The following is a 17414-nucleotide window of genomic DNA, read 5'->3' as shown; positions in this document are numbered from 1 at the left end:
GTGTGTGTGTGTGTGTGTGTGTGTGTGTGTGTGTGTGTGTGTGTGTGAATTTGTTTCAGCTTATCCTGTATGGCTTTGCTTACCCCTGGGACTCTGAGGTTTTTAGTCTCTGGCCAACTTTCAGAGACTGGCAGACACTGTTTATCTGGGGACGTTGAGCCCCGCCTTCTTCGCACTTTCTTCTGGGACTCTAAGGATACGGCTGTCGGCTAATCTCAGTGCGCAGCCTCGTGCCTCTTTCAGGCTGCTAAGGTTCTTGGTGTTCTGTTTATTTTCACTGTGTTTTTTTCGAGTGTTTGAATAATGCCTTCTCCTGAGGTCTTTCTGTTCTGGGGGTCTTCCTCCTGTTGTCTCTGTTTTAGTACTGATTCTGTCCAGCAAGCTTGTCATTTCAAATGTCTTCTTCAGTCTGACCGTTTCTGTATTTACAGCGCCTGTTTCTTTGCTGAGATCTGGGCTGAGGCTGGTTTTCACTCCTCTCAAAGGAATCTGTTGAACCGTACTTACTGTGACCCTTTCAATCCTTGTGCAGTGATGCCAGCATGAGTCATTTCGGTACCTGCACGGGTAAGTTTTCCTTTTCTCATTAACTGTGGTTTCCCTGGGTCTTCATAGGGACCAGAGGTTTTAGTGTATCCTTGACACCTTGGCTGCTCTGCTCTGAGAAGCTTTGGTAGGAATTCTGTCTCCTGGGTTAGCAGAGACTCACCTCTCCAGAGTGTAGGCTGACTTCTGGCCTGCGTCTCTGTGCCATGCTTCCAACTCCAATTGGCTTTGGGACTCTGATATTGCTCACTGGCCTGATTCCTCTGGCATTTCTGGGACCCTCCCTCCATCTCTGATGTTGCTGTCTGTCCCAGCTGCTGTGGCAAGGCCACCTTCTGCTGTGGCAGATGGTAGGAAATGAAGCCATGGGCCTACACGCCCTCAGGCAAATAGACTCAAAGCAAGGAAATTGTAGGCTTTGCTTATGCTGTCCCAACAACCGTTCACCCAGTTCCAGAAAGGGGGTAGGATTAGCCTAGTAGAGATTTGAAGACAAACTAGACCAACCACTTGTGTCCTGTTGTGGGGCTGGGGAGAGCTTCCGGTCAGCTTGTTGCCTTTGCCTCTTCTGTGTCTATGAGAGGTTTCAGGTCCTTAGTCATCAGTATGGGGTCCTCTGGGAGGGAAAAGAAAAACTCAGGCTTTTGCAACCTTGTCTCACCTGGCATTTAAAGCCCTCTCATCCATCTGCCTTCTTCTTGTGCCCACAGTCTCACATTACTGCCTGGAGAGTTCTTTCAGGGTATCCACTTGTTTATGTCTGTTCTGCTTTTCTAAAGGAGGTCTCATCTGTAGCCCAGGGGCACTCTGAACTGTGATTCTCCTGTCTCAGCATCTCAAATGCTACGATGACTACAGGCAGGCATAGGCCACCATACTTGGTGGGCTGGTTACTTTTCTTTTTTTTTTTTTTTTTTCTGTTCTCTTCCTTCCTCCTTCCCCCCCTTCTTCCCTCCCTCCTTGCCTACTCCTCCTTCCTTCTTTCTTTCCTTCCTTCCTTCCTTCCTTCCTTCCTTCCTTCCTTCCTTCCTTCCTTCCTTTCCTTTCCTTTCCTTTCCTTTCCTTTCCTTTCCTTTCCTTTCCTTTCCTTCCTACCTTTCCTTCCTTCCTTCCTTCCTTCAATAGAGTTCTTACTTAGATGAAACTAGCCTGTGTACTTGTCTAGGGGGAGGCAGTTAGCTGTTAATTGATGAAGAAGGGCCAACCTACTGTGGCAGCAGCCTTCCTCAGACAGATTGTTCTGCATTGCCTAAGAAAGCTAGCTGAGGGTAAGCCAGCAAGCAACATCCCTCCATGGTTCCTGCCTCATTTCTTTGGCAGTGCAGTGAGTTCCTTGGTCAGGGAGAATGGTGTGTGGAATAGCAAGCTGGCCTGCCTTCAGGTACTGTGTCCTGCCTGGTTTGGGTCCTGGAACCATAACTAGGGGTGGCAGGGGATGAAAAAGTAGACACACAGGCATTCAAATAGAAAAGGGGGTGAGGTAGGGAATGCACTGTGATGGAGTGGCACCCACTTGGGCCACAGCACAGAACTGTTGTGCTCTATTCACCAGAGAAGACCACTAGGACACAGGTTCAAACCAGTAAAAAGTCTATTAGCAGACCAGCGTCTAAACTTTATGTTCCAGACCCGAGTGCAATCCTGAGCCTTTCTCAGGGTGAGCTGTTTGTTGGGGGGGGAGGGGGGGATTGTTTTGTTTTGTTTTTTGAGACAGCATTTCTCTATGTAGCCTTGGATGTCCTGGAACTTGCTCCGTAGACCAAGCTGGCCTCAAACTCACAGAGATCCACCTGCCTCTGCCTCCTGGGTGCTGGGATTAAAGTTGTCCACCACCGTCTGGCATCAGGGTAAGCTTTTAAGTACAAAACATCATCCTGGGTTGACATGCCTCAGTTACCAAGAACAGGTAGCCAGAACCAGAACTATAGAAGCCAAAAAGCAAGGTTTGTACATTTAGGGAATTTCCCAGAACTATGGGCTTTCATGGATTAGGTTTTTGTTCTCTGTACTGGAAGTTTTGGTTTCTTTGAAAACTCAGTTATGTTACATAAATATGTTTTTGTTTTGATCCCAGGTGTGGGATTTTAGTTTGGGCTTTAGTTTGTCCACAGCTGATAATTGCCTCCTGCTGGGTGTGGTCTTTGCCAGCTGTTAACAGCCTCCCTCTTGCAGCACGAAGAGAGGCGTGGTCTAGGACTCACAGGGCTATAAATACCAGAGCCCCGGAAGAGAAGGGGTGGCAGTTTGGAGAGACCGGAGACGGATGCTGTGGCAGCTTGGACAGATGAGAGAACGGTTTCAACCCAGCCAGTAGCTTGGAGGAGACTGCCTGCTGCAGCTGCTGTTGACGGAGACTGAGCCCCCGAAGAACCCATCGACCCTAAACAGCCGGGAGAAGTAAAGGCTCTGTGCCGCCTCTCCCCACTAACCTTCTCTCCCTTACCTAGGGCTAAAGGGTTGGTGGAAGGGAGGTGGAGGCTTAAACACCCAAATAAAACAGAGTTTAAAAATGAGTGCAACAGTTCTCTTTCGGCCCGTGGTGCTGCTTCCATCCTGGGTTTCAAGGCCTGAAGGGCACTTGTGCTAACATCGGGGGCTTTATTGATGATTTATTAGGTACAGCATATCAGGCAGGGCTAGGTAGTCTTGATAGGAGATCTCTATAAGTAAACAGTCTCATTCTGAAGACACCCTACAGCAGGCGGCTACAATCATTCACACTCAGAGCCCATGGAAAGCTTTGCCATCCCTCACACAGGAAAAGTTTTGCCACTCCCCTGGGGCTGAGGCGTTGATATCCTTGATGTGGCTGTTCCCATATCAACCATTCACATTCACTTGGGATTTCATTCGCTCACGGCTTCCTCCGCTCCCTACATTTGGGCTCTGCCTTGACTTCCCTAAGTGAAGGACTGTCACCTGGAATTGTGAGACAAACCCTTTCTCCCCCAAACTGTTTGCAGTCAGTGTGTTGGTTGTGTCAATGGAAATGAAACTAAAACACTCGGCTTATACTGTCTTCTGTAACTGTTTTAAGTTTCTGCGATGGGACTGGAGACAAACCAGCCATGTGTTTCATGGGCCGAGTTTCTTCCCAGTGCAGAGGCAACGCTAACATCTGTGCACTGAATGACTGACTAGAATGGTTATCACACTTGCGAATGTCAGAGCCCTTCAAGCCTCCTTGATGACTCTTGAGTAAGTGCCTCTCAAAGCTGTGAGTGAGAAACAGGCCACATTAAACTGGTGGCCTGGAGCTAGGAAGCTGCTGTTGTTTAAAATTAAAGGCAACTCTTTGAACTTAAGCCCTCCACAGACATCCTGACACCCATCCCTCCTCCCTTGACATGCCTACCTCTCAGTGCACCTACATAGCTTCTAACCATCTGTGTCTTTCGGATCTACCTACCCAGCTGTCTGTCCATCTGTCTGTCTGTGTCTTGCAGATCAACTAGAAGGATTCTTTTCTGTGCTTTGAAAACATGAGCCCTTGCCACTCACTATCCTGCCATTCTCAGCATATAGATTATTCCCCGAATAGGACTGTCCCTCAGGAGATCCAGGATTTACCACTCAGACACTGCTCAGACTTTTAACCCTTTCTCTTAATGGCACTGGCGTACAGTGACATGATTTCAGTGGGGTTTTAATCCACTTAAACGCTCAGATTCCTACTAAATTTCCTTCTACTCCCATTCCCTTTCCTCCGCAGATCTTACATCTACGATGGCTCTGAGACGTGGCTTTTTAAATGGAGACGTTTAAATGGGGCAGTAAGTACCCTTCCCCCATGCATGACCAACTCCTCAGTGTGGGCTTCACAAAGGATCACGCCAGCTAGATTTTGTTTTCCTAAGTCTAGTCCCCAAATGACACCCCACTTTTGCGTTCGAGATGTGAGCTGCATAAGGGAGTCATTAAGAACTGGGCTTTGTGGGGCGGCTTTGATTTGACACTTTTGAAATATGATCCGGGTCCGGTGGTGAATGGTGCAGCTCTCTTTTTGGGCAACAGCGTCTGGACTTGATTATCTTAAGGCAGGTTGTGGGTGCTGTTATCCACCCCCGTATGACAGCCCTGCTGCACAGACCTTGCGCCCTGAAATAAGAGGGGGAATGTATGGTTCCGCGTGTCTTGTTAGTTCTTGGCTTTGTTGTTGAGCTACCCAGGTTCAGTGTCTGGACTCTACCATCCACCTTGCTTCTTCAGTGGTGGCCTTCCTGCCACACCTCTAGCATCTTGTCAGTGTGCAGTTTCTTCCCTGAGGACAAATGACTAAACAGATTGATATTCAGTGAGTATTTATCAAGTGAATGAAACGTTACTGGAAACTAACCTGCCACCGTATGCTTAGGTGGCACCTTCACAATTCTGTCTGGGAACGCACCTCTTCCTGTGGTCAAGAAATAACACAGTCTTTCCTTCCCTCCCATCCCCAACTGCAGTCAAACAAGAGGGGGTAAGGTTGGCCTCTCCCTCCTCCAGGTCCAGCATTAGTCACCTACTGTTTTCTGATTGTAAGAATGTTTACTTTTCAGGTAAGCCTGTCAGACCTAAGAAGTTCACAGCCTCTTCTGGTGTTGCTTAAGAAATAGTCTCTTATGGCTGTTTCTTAATCACGTAGAAATAAAATTCCAAGCATGTTTGTGTTTCAGAGATAGCTAGGGAGTTTGCATGTGCTCTCCTGTTTGTGAAGGATGCTGGGAAAATTGTCAAGGGAGGGAGTCAGTATAGGAGCTTGTGCATGTTCTCATGCATACCCATCAGGGGGACACAGCAGAATCCTCTGCACTCCCCTAGACTTACTTTAAAACCACCCATGGGTATTTTATAGAAATTATATATCCAGAGGGTAATGTCTCAAACTGTCTAAGAAACTGCATCTTATTTAACTCCATGAAATCCCATCCAAGGTTGGGAAACAGACAAAGAAAGTAATTAACTGCCCTGGAATTGGGAACAGCCAGACCTTGCTCTGGTCTCCTTTCATTCTATTCCCTGCCGTTTTCCTCCACTACCTACAGTCCAAAGGACGGGAGAGGAAAGGCCGCTGTAAGATCAGATCCTGGAAAAAGAGCAGCATCCACAAGGGCCCTTGAGTCTCCCTGGCCTCTACTCTGCTGAGCACAATTGCTGACTCACGGAGTGCTGGTCTCGAACCTCCCCCGTGCCCCAGTCTGCTGGCACTCCCCCGCCGCTAAGGCCCTAGCAGCGTAAGACAGGTCATCTGTGCCAACTGACTGTGTCTCAGCTTGAGCTTCCTCATAAGCAGAATCTAGAGGAGCTTTGCAGGAAACCATTCAGGGGGAAGTCAGGAAGGCAGGCACATCTAGGAAGCAGTTTGTGGAGAGGTTCCAGGATGGGCAGCTCAGACCCAGTCCTGTGGAAACCTTATGTTCACAGTTCTGCCTAAGAAAGTCTCCTGGGGGCTGGAGAGAGGACTCAATGGTTAAGAGCACTGGCTGCTCGTCCAGAGGACCTGGGCTCAATTCCTAGCAGCCACAAAGCAGCTTACAACTGACTGCCACTCCACTTCTCCAGGGAATGTGACACCCTCACACAAACATGTATACAGGTAAAACACCAATGCACATAACAATAATGTTTTTTAAGTCTCAGGAGTGCATTAGGTACTCTTCAGCACCCACGTCAGGCAGCTCACAGACACCTCTAACGACAGCCGCAGAAGATCTGATGCCCTCTTCTCGCCTCTGTGGGCACCAACACAGAGATGGTGGTATAAACACCAATACACAAATAAAAATAAATCCTCAAAATGTTATCTAATTAATTGAAATAAATTAAAACTGCCTGCGGAATGGAGGTATAGCATAGTCGCAGAGAACTTGCATAAGATGTTGCAAAGCCCTGAGTTCCACTCCTAACACTACAAAAATCGTATAAATAAATCAGTAGGTGAGTAGCACTCAAGGATTTTTGGTTTGTTTTTTTTTTTCTCTTTTCCCTTCTGCAGTGCTAGGGATAGAAGTTAAAGTCTTGAGAACACTAGGTAGGTGTTCCACCATTGAGCTACCCAGCTCTTGCTCCCAATATTATTCTTTTCAAAGTACCTGCCCCGAGTGGATGACACAGGCTGCCTGTGAAGAATTTATGGTTAGAGGATGTTTATCTGCAGCACACTGACGGCATAGAGCCCAGCCAGCCCAGCAGTCTGTTCTAGTCAGGTCGGCCTTAGGAGCTCTCCAGGAAGTGCAGTCCCAGAGAGCACCTCTCCTTTTGACATATCAGCAAGTGGACGGACAGTCAACACACCAGGATGGAGCCTAAACACTAGGGGTCTGGTGTGTCAGTGTCCTTTCCCAGTACATGTGGCGAGAAGGAGCAAGCATGCTCTAAGAATTGGCTCTGTGCTAGAGACCCAGGTAAGCCCACGGGGTGCCTCTATCCTTCTCATCACAAGAGGACCACTGGTGCACATCTGAGAGCCCAAAGGTTGGAATTCAGGTATCTAAGGATCAGAGAAGATGGCGTAGCTCTCCAAAAGAAAGAACACGTCATTTTTCTGGAATCAAGTGCTCACTGGACTGGCACTTGCCCATGTTGCTGAGGAGAGTCTTCTTGACCCAGTCAAAATGCCAGTACCCTCTGAAAACACTGTGACCAACACCCAGAAGTGCTTTACCAGCTCGCTGCGCATCTCAGCCCAGCCATCGTCCCTCCCAGAGGGCAGCAAGGAACTCTTTTGAAGGTTATTGTTGGGGTTTGATCTTGTGCTGCTATGTATTCAAATGTTAAATACTGACCCCCAAGATCTGGTTGCACCCCGATGAGCACATTCTCAGGTACACCAAGTGATGCTCACCAATATTCTCTGACTGGTTAAATAAAGTTGCTCACAACCTATAGCTGGGCAGAAGGGAAGTAGGTGGAGCTTCGGTTTCCCAGGATAGGGGTGAGATGGGAACCACGAGGCCCTGAGAGAAGTAGGAGAGGAAGCTGGAGAGAAGTTGACATGGGACAGTATGGACCATGAGTATGAGGCCATGAGGGCTGACCTGATGGGACAGAAGCAGCCCAGGCAGGAACAATTATGGCAAGTAACTTAAGGTGTGTAGCTGGGAAATAGCGAAGTAGCTTAGAGGGTTGATATCTGCCCAGTTATTTTGCCGTAAAGCTTTTATGATTATGAAAGGTCTCTGTCTGGATTATTTGGGAACTAACTGCTAGTGGAGAAGGTCTCTAGAGTCTACTATCCCTTCCCCAAGGGTTGTAAGTGGGGACCATCCACCCATATCACTGCTTCTCAGAGTGGTTCATCACAGCAAAGTTAATTTACCAAACAAACCACCAGTCTAAAACTTTAAAAGCCTGGGGATGTGGCTCAGTAAGAGTACTCACCCAGCATGCAAAATTAGCTGAGTTCAATTCCCAGCACCACAAAAAACAAACAAACATAACAGGAACAAAATAACCAAACCATTGAAAGATAAAAATGTAATCTCAAATTTACTCTCCCAAACCTGCAGACACAGACCCAGTTTCCTGATTGGTTTTATTGTCAGCTTGACACAATCTACAATAAGTATCTGGGAAAATAAACCTCAACTAAGAAAATGCCTCTATCCAGGTGGCCTGTAGGCAGGTTTGTAGGGCATGTCTTGATTAGTGATTGACATGGGAGGGCCCAGCCTATGGAGGGATGCAGGCTGATCAAGCCAAGAAGGAGAGTGAGCTAGTAAGCTGAAGCTGCATCCTCCATGGCTTCAGCCTCAGCCCTGCCTTCAGCTTCCTGCCCTGACTTCTCTCAATAATGGAGTGTGACCTTAGAATTGTAAGAGGGAACAGACCCTTTCCTCTCCAATCTGCTTTTGGTCATGGTGATTTATTACAAGAGAAATGTTAACACACAAGTTTCTTTTTGTTGTTGTGTTGTTTTATTTTCAATTTTCCAAGTTCTGCTCTACAGGACTTCCTTGGGTATATTTTCCTTCTGTGGACTGAGTCAGTAGGTACCTCCCTCGCCCACTACCCCACAGGGCAGGATCACCTACCTTTCTTAATCTGCAGCACAGACATTCAAACAAGATTCTCTGCTGATAAGAGCACTTTGTTATTCTGTAATCACAATTCTTGGCAGGGAACCTGTGTCATCCAGCTAAACCCCCTCCCGTCTCGCCCTCTAAACTCCTCCTATACAGGAGACACTCTGGTTGCTTTGTTCACTTAAGTCTGTTCTCCTAGTAGCAACTCTGAGCCCCGAGCGTGCAGCTGCCTACTGCGAGGTCACCGGAGTCTTTGGGTGACGGTGACTGAGCCCCAAGTGTGCAGCTGCTTACTGCAAGATCACCGGAGTCTTCGGGTGACGGTGACTGAGCCCCGAGTGTGCAGCTGCCTACCTCGAGATCACCGGAATCTTATGCTGTGACGGTGACATCTTATGCTGATTTTCTGGGGAGTCTCAAGTCACGCCGGGTTACTGGAGCATGGAATGGCAGTCCCCAGTCTGAGCCTTCTGGGTCTGCCAAATGTCACAGTCTCGTGTACTAATTCTGGAAAGTAGAATCTGTGAGGGCCTCGAATCAGATGGGGGAGGGCTCACCTACGTTCCTCCCCCTGGCTCCTGAAAGGGGCCTTTCCTCCACCCTTGTCAGTCTCTAAGGAACTACAAGAACGAATGATTATGGCCAACATAGTCACTGCATCTCAACCAGAACCCGAGGCTGAGGGCCCTCTCCCAGGTTTCCTTGAGTACCAGTGCATTGAAGGCTAACTTCTTTAGTTGAGGTTGTTTTGTTTTGTTTACATTAATGTAGTTACTGTGTGTATTTGTGGATGTATGTGGGCACAGAGGCCAACTTGAGGGAGTCAGGTCTCCTTCCATCATGGACTACTTCTATCAGAAGGATTTTCTGGGAGCTAGAGTGATAGCTCAGTGGTTAAGAGCACTTGCTGTTCTTGCAGAATCCCCAGGTTCCCAGCACCCACATAGTGGCTCACAATTGCCTGTGACTACAGTTGCAGGGGTCTGATGCCCTCTTCGGGTCTTCTTGGGCACCAGGCACAAATTCGGTGCACATACATGCATGTATTGACAAACACTACTTGTATCCTTTTTTTAAAAAGATTTATTTATTTATTATGTATACAGTGTTCTGTCTGCATGTACACCTGCAGGCCAGAAGAGGGCACCAGATCTCATTACAGTTGGTTGTGAGTCACCATGTGGTTGCTTGAAATTGAACTCAGGACCTCTGGAAGAGCAGCCAGTATTCTTAACCTCTGAGCCATCTCTCCAACCCCTGGTTTTGTTTTTTGAGCAAATTTCTCTGTATCCCTGGCTGTCCTAGAACTCTGTAGACTAGGCTGGCCTCAAACCAAGAGATATGCACTCTGGGAAGAGGATTAAAGGTTTATGCCACAAACACCTGACTAAAAATGTTTCTTTAAAAAAAAAAAGTTTTAAAAGAATTTTCTGAGCTAAATCTATTTTGGCTAAAGCTTCATTCGGAGTGTTAACAAATTATCTTGAACAAATGCTGCCTGAATGGAGAACTAATAGTTCTGCCCAGTTACACTTAGGTAAGGAGACAAGAATTGGTTAATCTAATCCAGCACTTGGCTCATGACATGCTGAGGTCTTGAGAGTTTGTTTAAGCAATCCCATTTCTCGAAGCCAAAACATAAGTAAATTAAAATTCCTTACTGTATTGAGCATATTTTAACAGATCCCATTTTCCTAGTGGCTCTGTTTTCCAAAGGAGAACTATGAATAAAATCTGTATATTTTACAAGCTATAAAAATAATTTACCTAACACCACCCCAGTGTGAAAACACATGTGACTGCGTGCCCAGGGGGAAGCCACCGTGCGTCTGCGCCGGGATAGGAACCACATCACATCTCCTCAGCAGGGCTAGGTTTTCACCCTGCAACAGCAGGGCTTGGGTCAGGCCATAAACCATTCAAGGGAGCATTTTCATGTGGGAGGCTGAGGAGATGGATCGGCCGGTAACATGCTCAGTGTTCCAGTGTGAGGCTCTGAGTTTGGATCCCCAGGACCCAGGCAAAATGTTGACCAAGCTGCAGAAGAAGAACAACAATGTGCTAAAAGAAATGCTACGCCATTGGGAGAGGGAGGGTGAAAGTGATGAGAATTTACTGTTTGAAATTCTCAACTAACAATAAAAATTTTTAAAGAGATTTAAATAAGGGGGGAGGGGGCTTGCTGATGGTGCACAGCTTTGATCCCAGCATTCAGGAAGTAGATCAGCAGGTGGGTCTCTGAGTTCAAGGCCATCCTGGCCTACAGAGTGAGTTCCAAGGACAGTCAGAGTAACACAGAAAAACCCTTTCTTGAAAAAACAAACAAAAAACAGCTGGGTGTAGCAGCAGAGAGCTGCAATCCCAGTACCCTGAGAGAAGGAGACAGGAAGATCCCTGGGGCTCATGGCCAAATCACCCTGCATCCTGGTCCCAATAAGAGGCCTTGTCTCAAAAATAAATAAACCAAGGTGACTGGCTCCTACAGACTGCTGCACAAGGTCATCTATGATCTCTGCATGTGCATGCTCAAGCATCCACACTTAGCGACACAAACAAGCAAACAAAAATCACAGGGTCAGATAGATGAGGGCTGTATTAGGGCACTGGGGTAAACCTGGCGACTTTCCTATGGAATACCCACGGGGTGGCAGATGATGGGAGAGAAGGCGCTTGCTAGGGTGTGGTTGAGTCATAGTGCTACACTTAAGAAAAGCAATGAGTCAAAGCCAATAGTGAGACGGGGCCAGTCAGAGCTAATGTAGCAGTGACAGCAACACTAGGCTGACAGCAGTGGCTTCCCTGGGACCTGAGGCAAGGGCTGGGTAAAGGAGCGAATAAACAGGGAAAAGAAGGGAGAAAGCTTTCTTACAAACCGACTCCAATAATAAAAGAAGGGCCGAGGGAGAGAAAGTCACCATCTGGGGCAGTGACATCTGGAGGAAACACTGGATGAAACTGGATGTTCGTGTTTCAGAGCAAACGTCTCCTTGATGACCATACTATATAACCATACTATACAGTGGGAAACTCTGCCAGCACTGAGGAAGCTGAGGTCCCAAGACTCTTTTCTGTGTTGGTCTAACATTCCAGGGTAGTGCCTGTGTGTGTGTGTGTGTGTGTGTGTGTGTGTGTGTGTGTGTGTGTGTACTCTCATACAGGTGCCCGTGTAGGACTCCAGCTCCTGTGTGGGCCAGTGTACATGGAAGTCAGAGGACAACCTCAGCTATCATTCTTCAGCTGTTATCCACAGAGTCTCTCATTGACCTGGATCTTGCCAAGTAGGCTAGGCTGGCTGAGGCACTGTCATGGCTACGCTGTCTCCCCAGCTCCAGACAGATCTAACATTTCTAAATAAGGTGAGGTGGTATAGCGCATTAAGTCAATGGTAGGGCATTCACTTGGAATGAATGAGGCCTTCGTGCCCATGTATACAGGTTTGGTCCCCAGCATCCCTACAGGCACATATGGAGAGGAAGTGATGGCTTCATAGAAGATGCATCCTTCCCCCTGGAGCTTCAGATCTAAACTCCAAGCGCCATCGTCTAGTTGCTGCCACTGATTTGTGGTCTGGGCTGCTTCTCCTTGGGGAAACCATAGCAGCCCCAAGAAAGGTGAGGTGGGAGTTAATTTGTCCTGTAAAACAAAAGGAGCTGAGGGCTGCAGATAAGACAGTTACCTCATGCTAGCCCAAAGCTGACCGTCGCTTAAGCAGAAACTTAAGAGGCTGCAGACATGTTTGGGCAAGCTGGCTGAGCCGTGTTTGAAGGAACTGAGGAAATGCCACCCCAATTTTTGCCGTGTTGGAGTTCCCACTGAGAGCACTTGGGGAAGAGTCCATCCAGGATCTCCCATCTGCTTAAGGAAATCTTAGCAAGGGACTCCATTCTCATGGGTCCCCTGCCTGAGAATCCCACCAACCACAGCGGACTCACTTGGATCTAGGATAGGAGACTGAAGCTGACACCCACCCAGATGGTCACATAGCCTTCCTTCTAAGGATCCATTCATCTTTACCCAAGTTTATTTGTTCTCCTTCCCATTGCTTCCTTCTCCCTCTTCTGTGAAGTCACAGAAGCTTCCAGATCCATCTAGGACTTGATATACTCACTTTGCTTTCACCTGCTCCCTGACATTTATAATAACTTTGTGAATCTTCTCTACCATTCGCTTATAGACCCAGTGCTGGCAACACCACAGTGAAGAGGGAAACTCTTCCGTCTCCTGCAGTTTCACGTGTAATGTTTGTGGTGGTCCAGTGCTCACCAGCTACTTGTGGAACTGGCCAGGGGCAGCTACATTCGCACTTCGCAAACACAGAACAGCTGACCCGTAAGATAAGTTGTAAGCCGGGCGTGGTCAGCCACACCTGCAATCAGCATTCAGCAGGTGGAGGCAGGAGGCTCAGAAGTTCAAAGTGAGCACAGCTGCAGAGTAGGGAATAGCCTGGGCTCCTTGAACCCAGTGTGCGTAGTCTTGGGATAGAATTCAGGGTATGGGTATATTTGAGGCCCACGATACAATCTGAACTACATCCTGTTGTCTTTCCTCTCTTCCTAGCTCCACCCAGTCCCCACCCAAGCAGATCTGAGGGTGTCAGGGGAATATGCATTCATTTCCTGGACAACTTCTTTCTCCCAAAGCATGTACAGGAATGGCATGCCACAGGCTTCTCCCAAAACATACGAGAAGTGCTTTCCCTTCCCCTGCATAGAGGAGTGAGGGCAAAAAACTCCCCACCGTAGGTGAAGGCTGGAGCACACCAGCCAGCGTATGCCACCTCTGCATGAGGACCATTTTGAGCCAAAGGCAACTATAAAGGAGTGGATACAGAAGGAAACCGTTCTTCAGCCATCTGGTGAGGGTGCATTCGCAATGCTTTGGGGCTGAAGATGTGCTGCATTAGTTAGAAGTGCCTGATAGTCCTGCAGAGGACTGGAGCGTTATCTTCAGTACCCACACCCAGCAGCTCTCAATCCCTTGTAATTCCACCTCCATGAATCCTCTCTGGCCACCGAGGGCACCATGCTCAGGTATGGAGGGAGACACATTCATATGAATAAAAATAAAATAAATCTCTTAAAAATGGTTATGATGGTGCATTTAAGATGATGTTTGCTTTACACCACTTCAAGTTGTTTGTTTGTGTCATAAATCTTCCTGTGTGACCTTGGCTACACTGAAACTTAATATGTAGGCCTGGCCTCAAAGGTGCAGGCTATTCGCCACCATGCTCTTTTCTGAGATGGGATCTCACCATGTAGCCCAAGCTAGACCCAAACCTCTAATCCTTGTGTCTCTATCCTGAGTGTTAAGATAGCCTGTGCCACCACATCCAGCAAAGTGTGTATGGTGTTTGCACGTGTCTAGACTATCCACATCAGTGTGTGTGTGTGTGTGAGTGCGTGCACACACATACAAAGGTAGGAGACTGACAGGCATTTGCCTTATCTGCGTGCACACACATAGAAAGGTAGGAGATTGACAGGTGTTTTCCTTATCTGCGTGCATACACATAGAAAGGTAGGAGATTGACAGGTGTTTTCCTTATCTGCGTGCATACACATAGAAAGGTAGGAGACTGACAGGTGTTTTCCTTATCTCTCTTTACATTATATTGGCACGGAACATCACTTGAACCTAGAGCTCAAGTTAGCTAGCCAGCTTGTCCCTGGGTCTGTGTCTCCTGAGGGCTGGGATTATAGATGTAGCCATGCCTGCCTGGCATTTATGTAGGTTCTAAGGGTCCAAAAAAAAAAAAAAAAAAAAGAGCCAGGCATGGTGGGGCTACAGCTGAGTGGAAGAGTGCTCACCTTAGCTTCAGTTCAAACCCTAACAATGCCAGAAAAAATCACTAAAAATCTGTAGGGTGGTGGTAACCTCAGGAGGCAGAGGCAGGCAGATTTCTGAGTTTGAGGCCAGCCTAGTCTACAGACAGCCAGCTCTACACAGAGAAACCCTGTCTCTAAATAAATAAATAAAACTAGCACTTGAGAGGCAGAGAAGGCAGGCAGATTTCTGTTAGTCAGAGGCTAGCCTGAAAGAGAGAGAGAAGAACGCATGCATGATTCAGGAGTGTGGCCATAAAAACCATCGTTATAGCTTTGCCATGTCTGTCAAACCATGTCACCAGGAAGCATTTGTCCAGAAACCTCCTTTCCACTGTTCCCTCTCCAAGGACCATGTGTCTGGATGGACTAAGCAGGCAAGCCCGACCTTTGGCCCACACCCACCCACCACCAGTCTCGTGCGACCAGAGATAGCTGCAGATGTGGCCCCAAATCATAAGAATGTTTAGAACAGTGTGAAGGTTCTTGTGGGGCGGAGAGGAAGGGTTGGGTTAGCTTTGGTTTTGTCTTGTTTGTTTTACTTCGTTACTCAGTTAAGTGGTTCCCCCAACTTGAACTTCACATCTCAATGTCAAGAAGTCAGCATTCCTGTTGGGTTTACAGCAAAATCAGTTCTACTTGCTGCAGGAGTGAGTCAATGAGAGACCAGACTGACTCCCAACAGCAAGCCAGGCAAAAGCTGACTCAAGAATCTTCGCAGCACAGTGGCTGGAGACAGAATGTGGCAGGGAGAGAATTCATGGTTTTCCTTTGTTCTCGGGCGTCTCCCACAGCTGCATGCTGGGGCTGGGTAGCAGGGCCAGGAAGGCAGCCTGCAGAGCCTGCAGGTGGCTACATTTCCTGCCCGAGCACCCATCTTTCTTCCCTAGACGCAAAGGGCTCCCTCCAGATGGAACCTGAACCCTTGACCTCCCCACATAAAGGCATCCCTCGACACCCACCACACCATCTGGGGCTCATAAAATTGCGCTCTGTCTTTTCTTGGCTTTGGGGGCCCCTGTTCAAAAGCTGCAGGGCCACACTCAGGACTCCTCTGGTTTACCCTCGGACTTTAATTTGGAACACATTTCCACACAGAGAGGCAGAACAAAGCACAATGGCTCTGGAGTTCAATTTACATTCTCAGTCAGTGAAACAAAATGGAAATAAAAAACAGTTGTGGGAGAGTCATTTATAACTACACCGCAGCTCCAAAAGTGCCTTTCCTAGTGTGTCATGGAAGAAAAGACGTTTTTAAGGCCACCAGAGAAAAGCTGAAGTGACCAAAAAAGGAGAGGTGAGGGATTTTTTTTTCCTTGAATTTGTTTTAATTGCAGATGACAGTGTGTGCGCATTCTCAATCTGGCAGACACAAGCTGTCTCACTATTTCCTGATGGATCCTTCCCTTCTGTTCTTCGCTCGCTTCAGCACTGCCAGGCACTAGCCACTCCGTGTGGTCCTGGGACGTTTCCACACAAGAAACTCGGCTTTTCTTGACTGTTGGACCAGGCTTCCTAGATGACTGCCGAACTCATATAATGTCCCGGGATGGAACTTTCCAGGTACATATCTGCTGTCATAAGTAATGTCTGGCGTGTTCTGCTGGGGGGGAGGGGAGGAGTATCCCAAGTACAAGCAGATGGATGCAACTCCAGGCACTGTGTCAGCTCCCCATTTTAAGAGCTCGTTGTACAGCCTGTGTTGTGCGATTAGAAGGGCTGTAAAACTGCAGTGATAAAGGGTCTCCCCGATTCCTGATTATCTAAATCCCACACAGCCAGCAACAGGACCAGATGACAAGGTTTGGCTGCAAGTTACTGGCACAGGTTCTCGCACCAGCAGTTGCATGAAAAGTTCGCTGCTCCTTTGATGCCCGCTGCTGCCAGTCCATGCATTGTCTTGCTCTTCTAACTGCTGAGCCAAACCCCCTGAATCGCCCGAGTCCCCAGGCGAGCTCCTCTGTGCCCACAGAAGATGCAGGGTCTGTTTGTTTCTCTAGGGTCTCCTCCACATGACAGCTGTATTCTGTATGTTTCTATTACTGTAAACGTTCTGAGGGCAGGCAGCATCCCTTGCTGGTTTTTGTAAGTGAAGTTTTTAGCCTTATGTGTGGTGTGGAGCTGCTTTAGCCTGTGGCTTGTTAAATGTTTACAGATGGACGTTAATGCTAGAATCCATAGTAAATTCAGTGACCTTATTTATTTGTTTTCAGGTTTATTTTCAGCTTTTTTAGATGTATTTTTTTTTATCCATACATTATATGTATGTGTGTGTTTGAGCACTTGTGCGCTTGTGTGATGTATGTATGTATGTATGTATGTATGTATGTATGCATGTCTGCTTGTGTGGGGGTACATGCATGTGTCTGTGGATGCCTGATGAAACTGAAACAGGGCATCCGATCCCCTGGAGGTGGAGTTACTGGCAGTTATGAACTGCCTAACATGGATGCTGTGATCTGAACTTGGGTCTTCGAGAAGAGAAGCACAAGCTTTGAGCTGCTGAGTCATCTCTCTAGCTCCTATTTTTTCAGTTTTTGAACTCTTTTTATAACATTTGTAGATAGTGGCGAAGGGAATCTGTTCAGAGGCTCAGTTACATATTGTCCAAAACGGTTAAGAACAAACCCTGTCTATTAGCCTCTCCAGCCTCAATTCCTAACCTCTTCCTTCCTTGTTTGCCCCTCCGAGCGGGAAGAACAGCCAAGGTTTGGTGTCCTAGCTTAGTCACTTAGTTTGTTGTGTGATTCAGTTTTGGCCTCACCACACTGGGGAATGTTCCCTGGGAGAAAGAAAGGGGCTGACTTGCTCCTGCAGCTTCGGCTGGAGGCATCCATAGCCAGACATGAAACACGAATGACATTGCTCCCAGCCAGCGTGTAGAGGTCCTGTTTTATGAGAGCATAGTGGTAGAGAGTCTGTATGGTATAGAAGGGCCAACTGCCCCCTGCAGATGTGCACGGGAGTCAGGGGAAAGCTGAATGTGTACAAGCACTTCCAGCTCAACGAGAAGCAGCAGAGCAGATGCTCAGCGAGCCCA

This window comes from Psammomys obesus, unplaced genomic scaffold (genome assembly GCF_907164565.1).
Source record: "Psammomys obesus unplaced genomic scaffold, mPsaObe1.curated_primary_1811, whole genome shotgun sequence".
In the NCBI taxonomy this organism is placed as follows: domain Eukaryota; kingdom Metazoa; phylum Chordata; class Mammalia; order Rodentia; family Muridae; genus Psammomys; species Psammomys obesus.
Note: the sequence above shows the minus strand (reverse complement) of the source record.